Below are 20,244 nucleotides of genomic sequence, written 5' to 3'. Positions count from 1 at the left end.
AGTTCCACTGTAGAATGCATGCTGATGTGGGAGCCACCAATCCATATTTTATTACCTCTTGACGCCACTTGGACAGCCACCCCACCCTCATTAGTATTTAAGCCTCCTCTATCACCCACGCCACTCACTCTTCCATCATCTCTTCTCTCTCTCTAAGGCAAGTTTGGAGAAATAACTTTGGAGGGCAGCCATTGTTGGGTGGGTGAGAGTTGTAGAAGGAAGATTGGAGAAGGCACGATTGTTGTTTAAGTAAGTGGATTTCTACCCTTTGCATCAAGTTGTATGAAGCATGAATTTAATCATGTATGAAGCAAGATTTAGCCATGAATGAAGCTTGAGTTTAAGCATGAGATGAGACATGAGGTTGTATAGAAATTGGGTAAAAGAATAAGATGGCATGAACGTATTTGAGCTCTATTTTTTCAGAAATTTGACATTCTTTGTATGAATTGTTAGACACTGTTATCATTCTATTGAGCCTAAAAATTTCTGGTCAGATGCTCTTGGTAGTCTAGTTTAAGCTATATTTGGTTTCATGTTCTTATCTTGGATGGATTGGAAGTTATGGAATAGGTTTTGGAACATGCCATGCTTACACTGTGATTTTCCAGAAATGTTACCTGCAATTGTGATGAGATTTTGACAAAGAAAATGACATCTGATTGGCCTAAAATTACCACGATTAGAAATATCTATGAGTCTATTTTGAGTTTGGTGTTTATGACTAGTTGCCACTCTCGATAGTTTGGAAGATGTACTTTATTTTATGCATATATGTCACTGTTAGCAGACTGCGATAATTTTCAAGAATATTAGTTCTGTTGAACTGAGACTTCGACTAAGAAATTGAAGTCAAAATGACACCAAGTCAAAGCCATTAGAAATATTTATGAGTTTATTTCATTGTTCATGTTTTCATCTTGTTCTGATTCTTCATGTATGTAAAGTTATAGTTCAAAATATTCTAGTAGGTCACTGTGGACAGTTTCAGTAAAATATAGAATCGATGTCCCTGATGTCATGGATTTTCACTGACCAAAATGTGTCCATTTTCTCCCAAAATACTGCCATTTGAGCAGTATGTACGTAAGCTTCAATTCACATCTTGAGAACTTTTGGAAATCTCTTCTTGATTTCGTGTTATGGATTAAGTTTTAAAGACATGTCACTGCCTTCACTGTACGACAGATTTTGGATTTAATGTCTCTATTATTTTATACTTTTGAGGGGCCAAACAAGGTTCATATGCTTTCAATCTACCCTATTTAAAAATATGGTTGTGTCTAGCACAAAATTGATTTTGGAACTATCTTTAAATTCCAAGTGAATTGAAAGTTATGACCCTATTTATAACTAGAGGTCACGGCTTGAAATTGCAGCCGTAACACTTATGGACACTATTACTATTATTCTGTGACACCAACATCGAGGTTCTATGACTGATAATGTTATCATGCGATACCGATACCGGCACCCTGTGTTTGTGCTACATGGTTTCTCTCATATGAATAATGAATACTGTCAAATGTGATATGAATACTGATATTTGAGTGCTACGCAATTCCATTGGTAGTAGACCTTCTATTTCTGATATGATTACTGATATCTGATAGCTACGCAATGGGTCCTCCATTGCTGGTAGACCTTCTATTTCTGTTATATGGATATTGATATCTGCCTTCTACACAATGGATCCTCCATTGGTAGTAGACTTTTTGTTTTTGTTATATGAATACTGATATCTGACTGCTACGTAATGGGTCCTCTATTGGTAGTAGACCTTATATTTTTGTTATATGAATATTGATATTTGACTGCTACGTAATGAGTCCTCTATTGGTAGTAGACCTTATGTTTATGTTATATGAATACTGATATCTGACTACTACGTAATGGGCCCTCCATTGGTAGTAGACCTTATGTTTTTATTATATGAATACTTATATCTGACTGCTATGCAATGGGTCCTCCATTGGTAGTGGGGTATACTGTACCTCGACTCCTATGATAGGAGTGGAGTCCAGATGTAATTGTAATTAACTAAGAGGGTCGCGCCTTTCAAATTTTCATGGGCACTACATATTTGGTTCTCCAATGGTAGTGCAACGCCCTCTTGCCTAACGGCACAAGAGAGGAGGGTCATGTTTTGCAAGGCCTCAGCCTATAGAAAACCCCAAAGCGCGCAGGGGATGTGTGCGTGAGTGAGGATATTACAAAGTGGGACCTCCACTTGTCATTATCCTCCCTTCTGAATGAGAGTAGAAGTCCCAAGTTTCAAGGTTAACTTGACCTGATCGATGTGACTTTTACTTCGGGAGTAACTTATTATGTTCTGCTTATCTGAATTCGTCTGTTCTGCGTATTTGAATTATGTATTTTGTATGAACATCTGACTGTATCTATACTTTTTACACAGGTTGAGGTCCTCTTGAGAACAAGAAATGCTCTATTAATTGAATCCTACCATCTTTATACAATATTCATATAAACTCTAATGTGTGATCATACTCTGTGAGACAAATGTGATTTCTGACAAACCATGGACATGTTATTATGCATTTACTGATAGTCAGGAATGTAAGGGCAGTGATCTACTTATTGAGCTTATTGATCACTTTTCTTATTTCATCTGTGTAGAGCATTAGTGCCTGATTGCGTGTGGTGAGCAGCGTACCGGTGATAGCAGGTGTTCGAAGTTCAAACCGCTCAGGATTTTCTTCTTGGCTTTGTAGATGTCAGGTGGCGTTGCCACGTATTATTCTTTTTGATGCAATATTTTGAGATGAATGTTAGGCTTGTAAGACTCAAACGTTATTGTAAAGACTTTTGGAGATAAATGAAGTTAATGGTTTAAATTTATTATGTTTTTTATCGCTTGATGGATGAGTTTTATCTTCTTATCGTGGTTTGCTTTGATTCCACACTTATAATACATGTTGATACCACTCCCACCTGAGTGACATACGCGACCTTTGGTTGCAATCCTACACTCTGTCACCCTCCGATGGGGGTCAGGGGGTGGGGTCATAACAGTTATGGTATCAGAGTAGCCAGGATAGGGTTTTTGGCCTAGGGAGTTAGAAGTGTCTTTAAAATAGTTTTGGGTAGATTAGTAACTAAGTGTTTTTATCTTAGGTTGAAGATGCAGATGATACGGGCTAATAATGCAAGCTCTAGTAACGAAAACATTAATGCTCTCAGAGAGTTTGTCAGGACTTTAGGGGGCATGACACTGATGATGAAGGAAGCTATGCTAGCCCCATCTACCCCTACCCCTGGCTCGAATGATAGTATCTTGATAGAGAAGTTTAGGAGGTTGGCTTCTCCGAACTTCTTAGAGCTTGGGAGAGTAGAAAAGGCTGAGAGGTGGAGAAGACAGATGGAGAAGATATTCAAAGTTTTAAACTGTACTGATGAGTAGAAAGTAAGGCTAGGAACTTTCATGCTTGAAGGGGACGCTGAGCACTGGTGAGACTCAATGAAAAAGTCTTGGGAAGAGTCCGGAAGTACATTGTTGATTCAGTACGAGAAAGAAAAGAAGTAGAGTTTATCAAGCTACAATAGGGAAATTTAACTCTGGAACAGTATGCAGCAAAGTTTACTAAGTTGTCGAGGTATGCGCCACACATCATCAATACTGAGGTGAGGAAAGCAAATAAGTTTGAGAGGGACCTTAGGTCAAAAATAAGGGGCAAGGTGATATCAGCGAATCTGAATGCTTTCTCCCCTTTGGTAGATTTAGCCATGAAAATAGAGAGGGACTGCAAAGAGTTCTGGGTTGGTGGAAACTAGAAGATGAGACCAGCCCAATTTGGAAACTTGGGGAGAAAAGCTCGACTACCGAAGAGACACTTTAGAGGGGGGGGAAGAAATCAAAGAGGCAAGAAGCCGGGCGATGTAAGAGAGATTCGGCGCCCGATGTGCCCACACTATGGGAAAGAAAATCACTCGACAACTGATTGCCGAAAGAAGACTAGGGCATGCTTCAGATATGGCAAGCTGGGCCACCAAATTAGAGATTGCCCAATAAGGGGACCTGAGAACCAACTAAAGACTCAAGGTCGGATGTTTGTTCTCATTGAGAAGGAAGCTAAGGCATCAACTTCAGTTATCAAAGGTATGCTCTCCGCTTGCGGCATTGAAGCTAAAATTCTGGTTGATCCTAGATCTACACACTCTTTTGTTGTACCTCACTTTGCATGCCATATAAGTGTTAGACCTTCCTTGCTTGACTGGACATTGGTAGTGTGCATAATTGGGGGAATATATAGAAACTGATACTATTTATAAACATTGTGGGGTATTGCTTGAAGGTTGTATACTACTTATAGATTTGATATTGTTAGATATCCAAGACTTTGACATTATTTTGGGCATGGATTGGCTATCCACACACCATGTTACTGTGGATTGTCGTGATAAGACTGTAACCCTTAGATGCCCAAACCAGCGTGAGTTAAAAATTTTTTGTGTTAAGGATGTTTCCCATCTGCATTTTATTTCAGCTATTCGGGTTTCCCAATTACTGGCTAAAAGATGTGTTGGGTATCTAGCTTACGTAGTGGAAAATCGGGATAACCGGTCTAAGTTAGAAGAAATATAGAGGGTGAGAGATTATCCAGAGGTCTTTCCTGAAGAGTTAACCTCTCTACCCCCAGTCAGAGAAATAGAATTTGAGATAGATGTGGTCCCTAGCACTGCCCCCATCTCTAAAGCCCCTTATAGGATAGCCCCAGCAAAACTGAAGGAGTTGAAAGAACATTTGCAAGAGTTATTAGAGAAGGGATTTATCCGACCTAGTGTGTCGCCCTGGGGTGCACCTGTTCTATTTTTTAAAAAGAAAGATGGTTCTTTGAGGTTATGTATAGACTATTGACAGCTGAATCAAGTCACTGTGAAAAATAAGTACCCTTTACCTAGAATTGATGACCTTTTTGATCAACTCCAAGGAGCCCAAGTATTTTCCAAGATTTACCTTGGATCAGGTTACCATTAGCTGCGATTCAAGGAAGAAGATGTCCCTAAGACCGTATTCAGAATTCGTTGCAGTCATTACGAGTTTTTAGTGATGTCGTTTGGACTAACGAATGCCCCGACCTTTTTTATGGATCTAATAAATAGGGTTTTTAGGCCCTTCCTGGATGACTTTGTAGTAGTCTTTATTGATGACATCCTGGTGTACTCAAGGAATCGAGAAGAGCATGAACGAAATTTGAGGATGATTCTTCAGATTCTGAAGACAGAAAAGTTATATGCCAAGTTAAGGAAAAGAGAGTTTTGGCTTCCAAGCGTGGTCTTTCTTGGACACATTATTTCTAAGGAAGGGGTCGTAGTTCACCCTCGTAAGATTGAAGCCATGAGTAAGTGGGGAAGGCCAACAAATGTTTCTGCTCGCAGTTTTCTCGGTCTAGCGGGATATTATAGGCATTTTGTAGAGAGCTTCTCGAAGATAGCGCTTCCCCTGACTCGCCTAACCCAAAACGAAGTGAAATTTATATGGTCAAATGATTGTGAGAAGAGCTTTCAAGAATTAAAGAAGAGATCGACTATGACCCCAGTACTAACCTTGCCCGAAGGAAACGAAGGTTTTGTGGTCTACACTGATGCTTCCCATAAGGGACTGGGGTATGTGTGAATGCAGCACGAGAAAGTTATAGCCTATGCCTCTAGACAATTAAAGGCGCATGAGCAATATTACCCAACTCAAGACTTAGAGCTCGTGGCCATAGTCTTTACCTTAAAGGTTTGGAGACATTATCTCTATGGAGCCCAGTTTAAGATATTCACAAACCATAAGAGCCCCAAGTATTTGTTTTCTCAAAAGGAGTTGAATATGAGACAAAGAAGATGGATGGACATACTAAATGACTATGACTTCACCAACTATGACTGTCTGATGGCCCGAGAGATGAAACTGATAAAAGATGCAGTAGAGTGGCGCCTGACTTTACCTCAGTTCTGGGGCAGGAATACTGCGGGAATAAGAGTGGAACCTCAGCTCTTTCAACAGATTCGGGAAGTACAAAAGACATACCCCCAGCTTATGAAAGTATTGGAAGAATTACATCGAGAAAGAAAGGAGGATTTTTCTGCTAACAGTGATGATTTATTAAGATTTAGAGAACGAGTATGTGTCCCAAATGATGGGAATATCAAGAGGGCCATTTTAGAAGAGGCACACCACTCCAGTTATACTGTACACCCAAGAATCAAAGAAATGTATCGGGATTTAAAGAAGACGTTTTGGTGGAATAATATGAAGAGGGAGGTGGCACAATTTGTTTTTAAGTGTTTGACCTATCAGCAAGTAAAGGTTGAGCACCAGAGACCTGCCAAGCAGTTGCAACCCTTGCCTGTGCTTGAGTGGATGTGGGTGCACATCACTATGGACTTTATATCCGGGTTGCCAAGATCAGGCACTGGACATGACAGCGTTTGGGTTGTTGTGGACTGATTAACTAAGGCTGCACATTTCTTACCAGTCCGCACTACCTATACTTTAGATAAACTGGCTCAGCTATATGTCAAGGAAATAATAAGGTTGCATGGGGTACCTGTTAGTATTAAATCCGACAGGGACTCTAGATTTACTTCGAGGTTTTTGAACAGTCTGAAAATAATCTTGGGGACGAGACTTACTTTTAGTACTGCTTTTCACGCCCAAACCGATGGACCTTAGAAAATATGTTGAGGGCCTGATTTACAAACTTTAAAGGAAACTGGGATGATAACTTACCTTTGGTACAATTTTCATATAACAATAGCTTTCAAGCTAGTATTCAAATGTCACCTTTTGAGGCCCTGTATGAGAAAAAATACAGATCGCCAGTGTGTTGGGAAGAAGTCAGTGCAAGGAGACTGTTAGGGCCGAAAATTGTTCAAGTAACATCAGAAAGATCTCCCTAATTCGAGAAAGTCTTAAAACAACTCAGAGTTGGCAGAAGAGTTATGCCAATATTCACCGAAGGGACCTTGAATTTGAAGTAGGTGATCGGGTCTTTTTGAAAGTGTCACCAATGAAGGGAATTATAATGTTTGGCAAGAAAGGGATGCTAAGTCTGCGATTCATTGGACCCTTTGAAATATTAGAGAAAATCAGAGTCGCGGCATATCGGCTGGCCTTACCGCCCGAACTGGCTAATATTCATGATGTTTTCCATGTTTCATTATTGAGGAAGTATCAACCTGATCCATCCCACATCTTGAAGTATGAGACAATGCCAATCAGGGAAGACTTAACTTATGTTGAGTAGCCACTTAAGATTCTGAACAGAAGGATTCAAGTTTTGCGCAACAAAGAGATTCCCCTAGTTCGGATTTTATTGCAGTATCATTCGAGGGAAGAATCAACGTGGGAACAAGAGGATGAAATCCAGGAAAAATACCCCCATTTATTTAACAAACTAACCATTTTGAGGACAAAATCTTTTTAAGGGGGAGATGATGTAAGGACCGAGCCTTTTCCCAGTCAAGAAGACACGCACGGCAGGAAAAGTTTGTTGGAGAAGGAGCACGCATGACTATGAGTTAGTATTACCTCCACTCTTCTATCGCCGGCTGTGAAGAGAGAGAGAGAGGGCTATCGCCGACTATGATGAAGAAGAAAGAGCGCTTGACAAAGTGCGTTCGACAATAGGAAGGAGAAGAAGAAAGAGCATGTAACGAAGTGCGTGCGGAGATAGGAGAGAAAAATAAGAGAGAGCACGCGACAATAAGATAGAAGAAGAAGAGAAAGTGCACGGCGAAATGCCCCCGGTATTAGGAAGGAGAAGAAGAGAGAGCGCACGACAAAGTGCGCACGGTGATAAGAAGGAGAAGAAGAGAGCGCACGGCGAATTGCGCGCGTGAGAGGAAGGAGAAGAACAAAGAGCATGCGATGAAGTGCACACGGTGATAAGAGCGGAGAAGAAGAGAGAGCACGACGAAGTGGTCAAGAAGCATTGCCGTGTGCTTAGCGCTGGCTGCAGCACTGCCATGCGCAAGTGCCACTTGTAGAATGCATGCTAACGTGGAGACCACTTGTCCAGATTTTATTGCCTCTTGACGCCACTTGGACAACCACCCCACCCTCATGAGTACTTAAGCCACCTCCCTCACCCACACCACTAACTCTTCCCTCATCTCTTCTCTCTCTCTCTAACGTAATTTTGGAGCAATAACTTTGGAGGACAGCCATTGTTGGGTGGGTGAGAGCTGTGAAAGGAAGATTGGAGAAGGCACCATTATTGTTTAGGCAAGTGGATTTCTACCCCTTGCATAAAGTTATATGAAGCATGAATTTAAGCATGTATGAAGCATGATTTAGCCATGAATGAAGCTTGAGTTTAAGCATGAGATGAGACATGAGGTTGTATATAAATTGGGTAAAAGAATAAGATAGCATGAATGTATTTGTGCTATGTTTTTCCAGACATTTGGCCTTCTTTGTATGAATTGTTAGGCACTATGATCATTTATGTTGAGCCTGAAAATTTGTGGGCTGATTCTCTTATGAGTCTAGTTTAAGCTAGATTTAGTTTCATATTGTTATCTTGGATGGATTGGAAGTTATGGAATAGTTTTTTGAACATATCATGCTTGCACTGTGATTTTCTAAGGAATTTACCTACTGTTGTGATGAGATTTGACAGAGCAAATGATATCAGATTGACCTCAAATTATCACCTTTGGAAAGATATTTGAATCTATTTTGTGTTTGGTGTGTATGACTAGTCGATATTCTTAATAGTTTGGAAGATATGATTTGTTTTATGCATATATATCACTGTTAGCAGACTGTGATATTATCCAAGAATATTACTTCTATTGAACTGAGAATTTGGCTAAGTAATTGATATCCAAATGACACCAAACCATAGCCATTGGAAATATTTCTGAGTCTATTTCAATGTTCATGTTTTGATCTTGTTCTGATTCTTCATGTATGTAAAGTTGTAGGTCAAAATATACTAGTTTGTCACTGTAGACAGTTTTAGTAAAAAAACAAAATCGATGTCTCTGATGTCACGGATTTCTACTGATAAAAATATGTCCATTTTCTTCCAAACCACAGCCATTTGAATGGTACATAAGTAAGCTTCAATTAACATGTTGAGCACTTTTTGAAATCTCCTCTTGATTTCATGTTATGGATTACTTTTTCAAGACACATCACAGCCTTCACTGCACAGAAGATTTCAGATTTAATGTCTCTATTATTTTATACTTTTGAGGGGAGAAAAAAGGTTCAATTTCTTTCAAACCATTCCTATTTGAAAGATGCTTGTGTTTAGCACAAAATTGATTTTGAAACTATCTTTAAATTCCAAGTGAATTGAAAGTTATGACCCTATTTATAACTAGATGTCACAGCTTGAAATTGCAGCCACAACACTTATGGACACTGTTACTATTATTCTGTGACACCTACATCGAGGTTCTATGACTCTGATAATGTTATCATGCGATACCGATACCGCCACACTGTGTTTGTGATACCGAGTTTCTGTCATATGAATAATGAATACTGTAGTGATATGGATACTGATATCTAACTACTATGCAGTGGGTCCTCCATTGGTAGTAGACCTTTTATTGTTGATATGAATACTGATATCTGACTGTTATGCAATGGATCCTCCATTGGTAGTAGACCTTTTGATTCTGTTATATGAATACTGATATATGACTGTTACGCAATGGGTTCTCCATTGCTAGTAGACATTATGTTTCTGTTATATGAATACTGATACTTGACTGCTACGCAATGGGTCCTCCATTAGTAGTGGACCTTTTATTTATGTTATATGAATACTGATATCTGACTGCTACGGAATGGGTCATCCATTGGTAGTGGGGTATACTTTACCTCGACTCCTATGATAGATGAGGAGTCGAGATGTAATTGTAATTAACTTGGAGGGTCGCGCCCCCCAAATTATCATGGGCACTGCGCATTGGGTCCTCTAATGGTAGTGTAATGCCCTCTCGCCTTAGGGCACAAGAGATGATCTTGTCTTGCAAGGTCTTAGCCTATCAAAAACCCCAAAGTGTGCTGGGGATGTGTGCATGAGGGAGGATATTACGAAGTGGCACCTCCACTTGTCATTATCTTCCCGTTGTCCCCAAAGCCTATCCTTCCTAATCTCAAGGAGATGGCCATGGACTAAGTAGTTTAGGAAAGGCTGACACCAATCTGGCTCGGGGGACTCCTACCACTGCGACGATTTCATAGGGGGTAGGTTCATCTATTAATTTACTCATAGCTCCTTGAGGTTATGGAGGAAATTTCGTCCATAGATTTCTTTGTCACTTGGATCTGCCTTTTCCATCATAGGGATTGATCACCATTCTTGTATGGGGACTTGAAGAGTTACCCTAGTCTAAATGGTCATAGCGGCTCCAATCTTAGCTAGCGCATCGGCCTAAACATTAGAATGAAGGAAAAGAAAATAAATAAGAGAGAGGAGGAAGCACCAACCCTGAAGGTTTCTTAGGATCAAGGAAGAAAGGGCATGAAAGTGAGAGAGAAAGAAAGAAGGGAGAAGAACAGGGGGAGAGAGAGAGAGAGAGAGAGAGAGAGAGAGCGAGAGAGAGATCGTGCGAGTGAGAGGGGAAAAGGAGAGAGTAGAAGACGAGGCAAAGAGAGGAGAAAGAACGGGAGAAGAAAAGGGAGTGAGAGAGAGAAAGAGAGAGAGAGAACATGAGAGTGAGAGAGAGAGAGGGAAAGAAGAGGGGAAAAGAGAGAAGGGGAGAGTTTGGGGCAACGGCTAGGACATTAGCCCTAAGGGGAGAGAGAGAGAGAGAGAGAGAGAGAGAGAGGGAGATGAGGAGAGAGAAGAGGAGAAAGAGGGTCAGGACAGTGGCTAGGTCGTTAGCCTTTGAGGATGAAGAGAGAAAGAGGGGAGGAGAGGAGAGAAAGAGAAGAAGGAGAGAGAGCCAGGACAGCGGCTAGGCCGCTAGCCCTAAGAGAGAGAGAAAGAGGAAAAGAGAAGAGATGAAGAGAAAGAAAGGAAGAGCTGGGGTAGCAGCGAGGCCGCTAACTCGGGAGAGAGAGAGAGAGAGAGAGAGAGAGAGAGAGAGAGAAGAATTGAAGGGCAGAGGATCGAGGTAGCAGCTAGGCTACTAACCCTAAGGGAGAGAGAGAGAACATGAGAGAAAGAGAGGAAGAGAGAGGAGAATAATAAAAAAAAGAAAACGAAGAAGAAGAAGAAGAAAAAGAAGAGAGAGAAGATAGGGCATTGTAAGACCAGGTACCTAGATGGCAAAACGAGGACTCGAACTTGAAAGGCACGGCTTGGTCCGACTAGGCTAGGTCCCAATGTTATTTGACGTCCTTATTCTGGAGAGTAAGCAGTAATGGTTAAGGTGGGCTAGGAGATATGGGTCGAGCTAGGATGTATGATTGATGTAGGTTGAGTAAGGTAGGGGTGTATAGTTGTTGTAGGTTGGGTAAGGTTAGAGTGTACAGTTGGTTTGAGTTGAGTAAAGTGGTCTAGGGACAACGGTTTGGGATAGGCTATGGGTTACCGAAGTATGGACTATAGGTTAGGGGAGTATAGATGGTAGGGAATATGGAGTATGGGTGGTATGGTCTATGGTCTAGTGGAGGATGAGTGGTAGGGAGTATGGAGTATGGGTTGTATGGTCTATGGTCTAAGGGAGGATGAGTGGTCCAAGGTTTGGGTAGGGTGGTCCAAGGGGTATTCTCTCTTTGGTAAAATATTTCTCTCTCATCGCTCTTGAAGTGAAGAATAAGGGCACAACACAAGAAAAAACTCAAGCTTATGCACCTAACTTTCAAATTATCTTCAACTTGTCAATCCTTGTGGTTCAGGGCTCTTTTGGGCACTTTTCAATGTGCTTTCGAACGATCCAACACCATAAAAACGGTCGTTGCACGGAGCTAATCGATTTGATATCCATTATTGAGCTTGAATTGAACTTTTGATGTTGATCTCAAAATCTAGCTAAACCCATAAACTTGTAATTTTGATTATTTGATTTAGCTTGTCTCTCCTTGTTTTTTGTCACTTTCTTTATAACAAATCAAATGGGAGGTCATTGTGATTGTTTTGCAATGAAAACCTCTTAATTTATTGCTCATTTGATCACTTTCGTATTTTTGGAGGTCATCGATATATGAGATTCCAGCGATTGGAAAATGTGACTTGTTGCAAACTCTAATCGGGTGCATTCTCGAACTTAATCTTGTGCAAATCTTACCTTAAATCGAAGCTCTTCGCATCACGGTCGTAATGAACCAATATTTTATGCTATCCGATGTCGGGGCTTCGAGATATGGCCATTCGAATGGATGGACGTTCCTATTTGAAATTTTGCAAAACATGAGTTTTCAGGTTCATCTTCTCTCTACGATTGCTCTTATTTCGGATGTCATTTCAAGCCGTGTCTTGTATCAAAATGTGCGGCTTGATGAGATCTACCACATATCGAAATTTGGGCTCGATTAGCTTCCGGAAGAGAGAGTTATGATCATTATAAGTCAATCCTGAAATTGAATGGCACAGTTACTAAATTAAGGTAGCATCCAAATGCCAAAAATTAATATCCAAGGGTTTTTGAGCCTTTCGGATCCAATGGCAGTGGTCAGACGCTCATATGAGATCTTGGCAATGTAGCTCTAGTTATGAGGTAGTTTGCAGCATGGTGAAGAATGGTCTTGCGAAATGTAAATTTTTTCTTGATCCACTTTATCTTGATCGGATTGGGACGAAACTTGGCAATCACTTTGAAAACATCAAAATGCCACCTTCCTTGATCAAGGCTTCCATATTCCTTAGGTATTTTGGTACCTGCGGGTCTAGGTCGCACTGGCTTCTCTATTTATCGCACCTGGGATACAAGTATGTCAAAAATACCCTCCAACAATGGTTTTTTGTTGAGGTTTTGGTTCTCGTCTCTAAAGGCCAACCATCATACATAAGGGATGACCCAAAAAACCTTCATCGGTTTTGTTCCAAGCCCAAGTACCATGGGTTTTCCAACTCGAATATCCTAGCACATCAGGCCAAGTCTGAGAATCAGTAAATATCATTTGCCTAGTATAGTCCACTGAAGATCGTACTCCCACTTAGTTTATGTTACACTATCAGGATATTAGTTACAAGCTCTTAGAAGGCCTTTAATGGCCACAGAAACCCAACATATATTTATCAAAAATTTGACAAATTTTAATTTCAAGAATATCATGCTTCAGTCATATTTGCGTTAGTGTTTTTGTTTTAAAAAAAATATTGGGTGTTAAATTTAAAATGATATCCTTTCAAACCACAGTATTTGTAAATTATATTGTTGTAGATGAAAAAGTATAGGGCTTTTAATCCTACATTAGCGAATGGAGAAGGGAATGTGATTCTTATATATGAAACCTTTCTTTTATTATGTTCTTAGAATAAAAGGGAGGGTAAACATTTGCCATGTGTGCACATGCATGTGCCAGGTCGCTCGACTTTGCATTTTGCATACTCGCGTTGTGTATGATTGCATGACACCGTTGTGCAATTTTTTGAAAGATATGTTGTGGCTGTTGGACAACAAGTTACATTGACAGCTATAACTAATGAATAATTGATGTCCATTAAACTGTCAACAGGACTGTTTGTTAATAATAATCATACAAAATGAACAACTACAAAGAACCCATATTTTGAAAATGTACTCTCTTTATAAAAGAGAAATGATTTCACACTCAATGCATGCCTTTCTTCACACTATTTCTTCCTTTCACATTTTTGCTCTCATAAAAAGCAACTCGAGATCTAGTTGTACATTGAACAAGCAAAACAAGTGTTCAATCTTTTCATATTATCTCTCCCTTTTTTAATGACTCTTTCTCCCTAATATAAAAAGTAATTTTGGTACTCTAAGATCTACAAATTTCTGTGCACTGAATAATCAAGATAAGTGTCCATCTTATATTTTCAAGTATTCTGAGGACAAATTTTCCTGGCGGACCTTATACACTCTAATTATTACCAGAATGGGTAACTATTGTTTTGAGATAGTGCATTGACACACCTATAAATAAAGGAAAATGTTTATATAGAGCTGGGGCTCTAAACAATCAAATTAGTGCCTACCTCGAAACTTTCAGAAGATGTTGTTTTGATGTTTAAATATCCTCAAATTGATCATCTTGATATCAAGATGCATGGGCATGAGAAAAAAATGGATTTGAAGTATTGGAAATAGTTCATCATGTAACACATTTTGGACCGTTAATTTTCAAGATTTTTGAGTTTTCATAAATATGCTCAATCTACTCTACTTTTTAAATTTTAAATTTTAGAATTAAAGATGAAAATATCTTGAAGGCTTTCACAAAGATTTCCAATATTGAAACCGCATTTCTCGACACTATTTGAAGGTGTACCTTACTTTGATTGTTTAGAACCTCAGCTCTATACAAACCTCACCCATGATAAAAAAGATCCCTCAAATCATTTGAGTACAAATTCAATTAATGCCCCCATTTCATCGACACTAAGGGCACGATTTGGTTCATGGGAAATATTTTCATGTTAAAAGATTCTCACATGTGGTTCGTTCTCGGAATATTTTCACATCAATTAACTGTCAATTAATGTGAAAAGATGTATTGGGATCAATTAAAATATTTTTATACTTAACCATATGAAAGAATTCATTCACGTTAAAATATTTCTCAAAATATATTTTTCATGTAAAACAATCAGACCCTAATTGGCAATCAAAAGAAGCATAGTGCATTCGTTTTTAAGCAAAAAAAAATTATATTCAGAGCTAGCGAAGCCAACTCTCTCGGATTTGACCTTTTATAAGGACGAATTAATAAGCTTCCCTAAGGGTTGGCAAGATCCCAGAGGCCCGGCCCTAAAAGTTTAAGACTAGATCCATGGCCTTGAGGGCTGGGCAAGGCTGATCCTGTGCCTGGGCCAAGATAGGGCTGGCTCAGTACAGCCCAGTCTTGCTCTTATGCTTTTTATTTTTTTATTTTATTTCCTCCTCCTCCCATTTGACCCAGCCCGCCTGTCCATGACCTGACCCCGCCTTTTGTAGGGACATATTAATAAGCTTCCCCGAGGGTTGGCAAGGTCGGAGAGGCCCGGCCCTAAAAAATTAGGACTTGATCCATGGCCATGAGGACTCGGCCGGGCTGAGCCTGGGCCAAGATAGGGCTGGTGCAGTTGAGCTCATACCTGCCCTTATGTTCTTTATCTTTTTATTTTATTTCTCCTTTTCCCATTTGACCCGGCCCGCCTGTCCGTGACCTGACCCGGCCTTGATAGGATTTGCGCCAAGGGCTTTTTGATCCTTGTTTTGATTAATTGTTCATTCCAATTCCTCAGGTTGCTTCAATTGAAAAAACCAGTAAACCATGCACTTCAGCGTGAGATTTAATATATAAAACGGCTCTTTGAAACCGTGTTGGTTCAGTGAGACAGACGCCCCAAGTAATGTGAAAAGCGGGGGAGGACGGACTTGAGTCTGGTTCAAGCGGCCTAACTCCACCTTTGCTTCCTTTTTCCGGTTCTTCCCCTCTTCCTTTCCATGCAAACATCAAAAGGCTTCCCCCTTCGTGCTTCATGCATTTTCTTCCGTGCCCTCGAGATTTGAGCTATGCGCAAAATGCCCATTAAAGAGCTTTAAATCATTCATGCTTATGCTGAAAAATGGCTGGAAGTAAGTTCTCTTTGTGATTAGAAGGCAAACAAAAAAACCCAAAAAAAAAGAGAAAATAACTTATATATCCTTTATATTTAATGTTATTATGGAATTACTGTGATGTTTCCATTTTTGCATGTATACCCGTTCTTTCAACTTCATAACATTTTCTTAAAAAAAGATAGAACTATTCTTTTCATTTTTCGAAAAACCAAAATGTTTAAACATTTCGATTTTCAAAAACCAAAAAAGTCGTGTTTTTTATTTTTCAATAACTGAAAATTGGATATTTTTGGTTTTTCAAAACCGAAAACTATCTTTCATTTTTCAATAACTTACTTGAAAATTTATTGGAAAGAGGTAGTTTTCAGTTTTTGAAAAATCGAAATTATCGTGTTTTTGGTTTTTCAAAAATAAAAAATTAGATACTTTTGGTTTTTCAAAAACCGAAACTATCTTTCATTTTCCAGTAACTTATTGGAAAATTTACTAGAAATAGACAGATTTTGGTTTTGTGATAAACCGAAAATGTGGTGTTTTCTATTGTTCAAAAATAAAAAATCTGTCTCTTTCTAGAAATTTTCTAGTAAGTTACTGGAAAATGAAAGATACTTTTCGATTTATCAAAACCAAAAATTGGATATTTTTGCTTTTTCAAAACTGAAAACTATCTTTTATTTTCCAGTAACTTACTAAAAAATTTGTTGGAAAGACAAATTTTTGGTTTTGGACAAAAAAGCTAATTTTCCGATTTTTCAAAAATCGAAAAGAGAAGTTCCGTCTTTTTTTAAAAAGAAAAATTTATGAAGTTAAAAAACGGGTATATATTCCATGCAAGGAAAAAGATTAGATTAGCCCTATCACACATCCCTTCAGCTGTGCCCAACGGTCATGATGACGAGCCTTTTTTTTTACAGTCACAATGCAGCATTTGTGAAGCCTACCTTTTGTGTTAAAAAACGAATTTTTTAATAAAGTGTCTGACAAAACAGGACACTGCATTGCATTCAAAATAAGATTTTTTAAATCGTTTGAATGAGAAATCGGGACGGTCGTCTGACACATCGGTCTGACGTCTGAGAAAACTGGACGGCCCTCTCTCTCTTTCTCTCCTCTCATATTGTTTTGCTCTCTCTCTCACCATTTCATAAAACTGTGTATTTGGGTAAAACTTCTCTGCCCCACTCGCTCTGCATCTTTGGCCATGGTCGCTGCTTCCCCTGCTTGATGCACTGCCACAAGAGCCCGTTCTTTCCACTCTTTCTCTCTCTAAAACGCAAATTTTTTTTCAAGTGAAACCCTAATCTCTGTCACACCATCTCTCCAATCTTTTTCTCTCTAAATCCTTGTGGGCTTTTGGGGGTCAACCCTCATCTCTCACACACCATCTCTCCACTCTTTCTCCTTCTAAATCCTTTTTTTAGGTAAAACCTCAACTATCTCTCTACTCTTTCTCTCTCTGAATTCCTGTTTTTTTTTGGGGTAAAAACTCATCCCAAAGCCTTGCTCTCTACGTGCTCGCGCGCGTCTCTTAAAGCCCAAAACAATACAGGGAAAGCCAAATCCTCAAGCATCAGGTATGACTTTTATTTCTCTTTTCCGATGAATTTTTTAGGTGCATCTTGATGAATTACCTTGAATTACAAAGTTTAAAATGGTCTGCTGATAAGGTTAAAGTGCATCTTTTTTCTCTTATATTTACGATCATAGTGCTTGAGATTGAGAACTAAAATTTTAAGGCAAAAGTTCCATCTCTTATAAAAAAGATACCACATGTTTGCCTCTGCTGTCTACCCATTTTTGAAAGCGTAATTTTGTTTACAAAAATATGGAACCACATCCTCAATTCATTTGAAAGGATCAAATTTCATGTAATTCTACGCAAATTTCTTCAATATTGGCGATGTTGGAAGAGTGCTAGAGCATATTATTAAACTAATAGAAGCCATGGCAAAATCAAAGCAAGGTCAATTTGGTGGTTAGGCACCAAAAAGGTTGGCCCGTGCGCACCAAAATGGAACACTTTCAAAACTAGCCGCGGTACCCGGCTTCTCGCTTTCCTTAGTGCGGCCGCGGTTAGCCCACGCCCACACCACCCATCCCCGCTCCTCGCGGAACCAAGCCCTGCCCCTACAACCTTACACTATAAATAAGCACCTCCCTCCTATCTATTTCCTTAGGAACTTTTTCTCTTTCAACAAAAAGTTCCTTTTCGACAACCTCAACATCAAGCCCTGATCTGCATCGCTCGATTACACGTACAAGTCCTTTTTGGGTCGGTTTCAGATATTCAAATTTTTAGAAATCTAAATAAAATTACTGAAAGGCCACACCATCGACAACAGGACAGTGATGAGGTCCGCACAGTGGCGTCGTCTCTTGTTTATGGCGGCAGCCATGGCCCTTGCTATTGCAGCAGCCGCAGCAGCGTCATCGCTTGAGCCAGCTATGACGGTCCATGAAACAACCCAACAACCACACGAAGAAGAAGATGAGCGCGAGGAGGAGATGTACACTATGCCAGAAATAGGAGGATTGCATGGTGGGAGCCGATTCCTAGCTGAATTCAATCCCCACAAGCGGTTGAAGTGCAAGCACAGTCCCGATATCTGCAAGGTGTGGGGCAGCCCCGGCCCAGACTGCTGCAAGAACAAGTGTGTGGACATGGCCACCAACAGCCACAATTGCGGACAGTGTGGCCACAAGTGCAAGTTCATTCAGGCCTGCTGCCGTGGGCAGTGTGTGGACCTCGCCTTCGACAAGCGCCACTGTGGTCGGTGCAACAATCGCTGCACCAAGAGTGTGCTCTGCATCTATGGACTCTGCAACTACGCCTGAATTTGGCATTCATTAGTTATTATGAATCTCTCCTTCTACGAGTGTGTATGGTTTTTCTTTTTTTTTTTTTATTTATTTATAAATACTGAGAAGGGATTTATGGATTATGATGATTTATGGTTTAGGAAGAGGGAAACAGCAATAAGGTACGCCCTGTGAGATTTGGAGATCATGGGTTATGCTCCAGGTGTCCAATATGCATTAAACAGCATGATATTTATGGTTGATCCATCACTTATAAATATTATTGAATTATGAAATTTTTTTCGTGCTGTACCCCTCTGTCTCTCTGTGTTTGTATTTGCCGGCAAGTTCTTCCATTTAGGGTGTGAAAGAATGCAATGGGACTAATTGGGGTGAGAAAGCTCCCACAACTAATCACATGGGAGTTTTATGTGATAACAATATTTTTACGTGTACTAAACATGCCCCAAGTGTAAGCCATTGTCCCGAAGGAGGAGTCTTTCCATTAAGTTATCATTAGTGTTTGCGATATCGGTCAGTTCAACTCGGAACCAGCGAGCTAGATTGGAATCGGTCATTTGCCGGTTTTGCTTTTTGGTGATCCAGTCGAGTATTTTAAAACAAAATTTTAAAAAATTTATATAAAATCTCAAAAATGAAAGATTTGTTTGTAATGCATTTTTTAATTTTTTTTATCATTTTGGCAAGATTGAAAACTATTTTGACCATGAATATTTATTTTTACATTTTTTTCATTTTTTTAAATAATTTCAAAAAATATCCCTCAGGACAAATCGATTTTTTAAAATCTATTTTTTTTTTCACTTTTTTTCTATTTCATTTGGATGTTTTTTGTTTAATCATGTTTAAATATACATTTTTTTGTATGTTTTTGTATTTTTTAAATTTTTTTAACACTTTTTTAACCGGTGGGGACTTGCCTAAGCTCGTTGAATAGACGGGTTTACCAATTACTTTGGAACCTTAACTGGTTTCGGGGGCCGGTTCATAGAGGTTCTCACACTCCCATTTCTTTACAAAGCCCAGGCGATCACTATTATGCTACTTTTTATGAAATGAACAATGTTGTTATGGGGAGTCGATTTTGAGTATTATTTGAGATGGTTGGGTGTTTGTTCGCGATAATTTGGTGGTGTGATGGAGGCAGTTTTGTCCCTTGAACAATCTTGAGAAAGGCAACGTAGCTGTCAACTCAAGTCTTGAAATGGAATCTGGACCGTCCATTCCATGGTTGAGTTTTCTTATTACGATCCTGGACGTAGCTTTCCATGCAATCGTTAAAAGCTAAAAAGCTTATGCTACATCAAAATTTACGGCAGCTTCATGTTCTAAATGATGCAAAAAGCAAGTGAATCCCTTTTCTTCTAATTATTTTATTTCTCTTTTCTTCAACTTCATGGAATGAAATGCAAGCAATTAACTTCACAATAACTCATCAAACCATCATAAGGGTCAAATTTGAAGAAAATTTTGAATTTGATTAAAAAAACCACAAACGTAATGACTAACTATGATCATTAAGAAATGAGTAACGTGGGAGAACTTAAATTTTAAGTTTTGTTTTTTTTTAATTTTATTTTAAGTTAGGGTGGTCAAGAGTTAGGTTATCTTAAGTAAGCAACCAACACATAATTTTATCAAAAGTTATCATGAATCCCAAACATACAATATTTGTTTATGCTAGGGCAAGATATAGTTTTTAATAGAGCAGAAAAAAGTATGAGAATTCATGCAGCTGACCCTAATTAATGAGCAAATCAGTTGAGTTTTATATAT

General features: G+C 39.2%; 1 long non-coding RNA gene across 1 annotated transcript; it reads left to right on the top strand.

Moving 5' to 3' along the window:
- The first annotated feature begins 13,771 nt into the window (after positions 1–13,771).
- On the top strand, positions 13,772–18,524 carry LOC148782812 (uncharacterized). The gene is made up of 2 exons (XR_016052293.1): positions 13,772–13,985; positions 15,330–18,524. It is a non-coding gene; the product is annotated as an uncharacterized LOC148782812 (long non-coding RNA).
- The last annotated feature ends 1,720 nt before the right edge of the window (positions 18,525–20,244 follow it).

Source organism: Amborella trichopoda, chromosome 3 (assembly GCF_054954075.1).
Source record: "Amborella trichopoda isolate Santa Cruz 75 chromosome 3, AtrichopodaSantaCruz75HAP2 v2.0, whole genome shotgun sequence".
NCBI lineage: Eukaryota > Viridiplantae > Streptophyta > Magnoliopsida > Amborellales > Amborellaceae > Amborella > Amborella trichopoda.
This window is presented reverse-complemented; position numbering and strand designations above follow the sequence as displayed.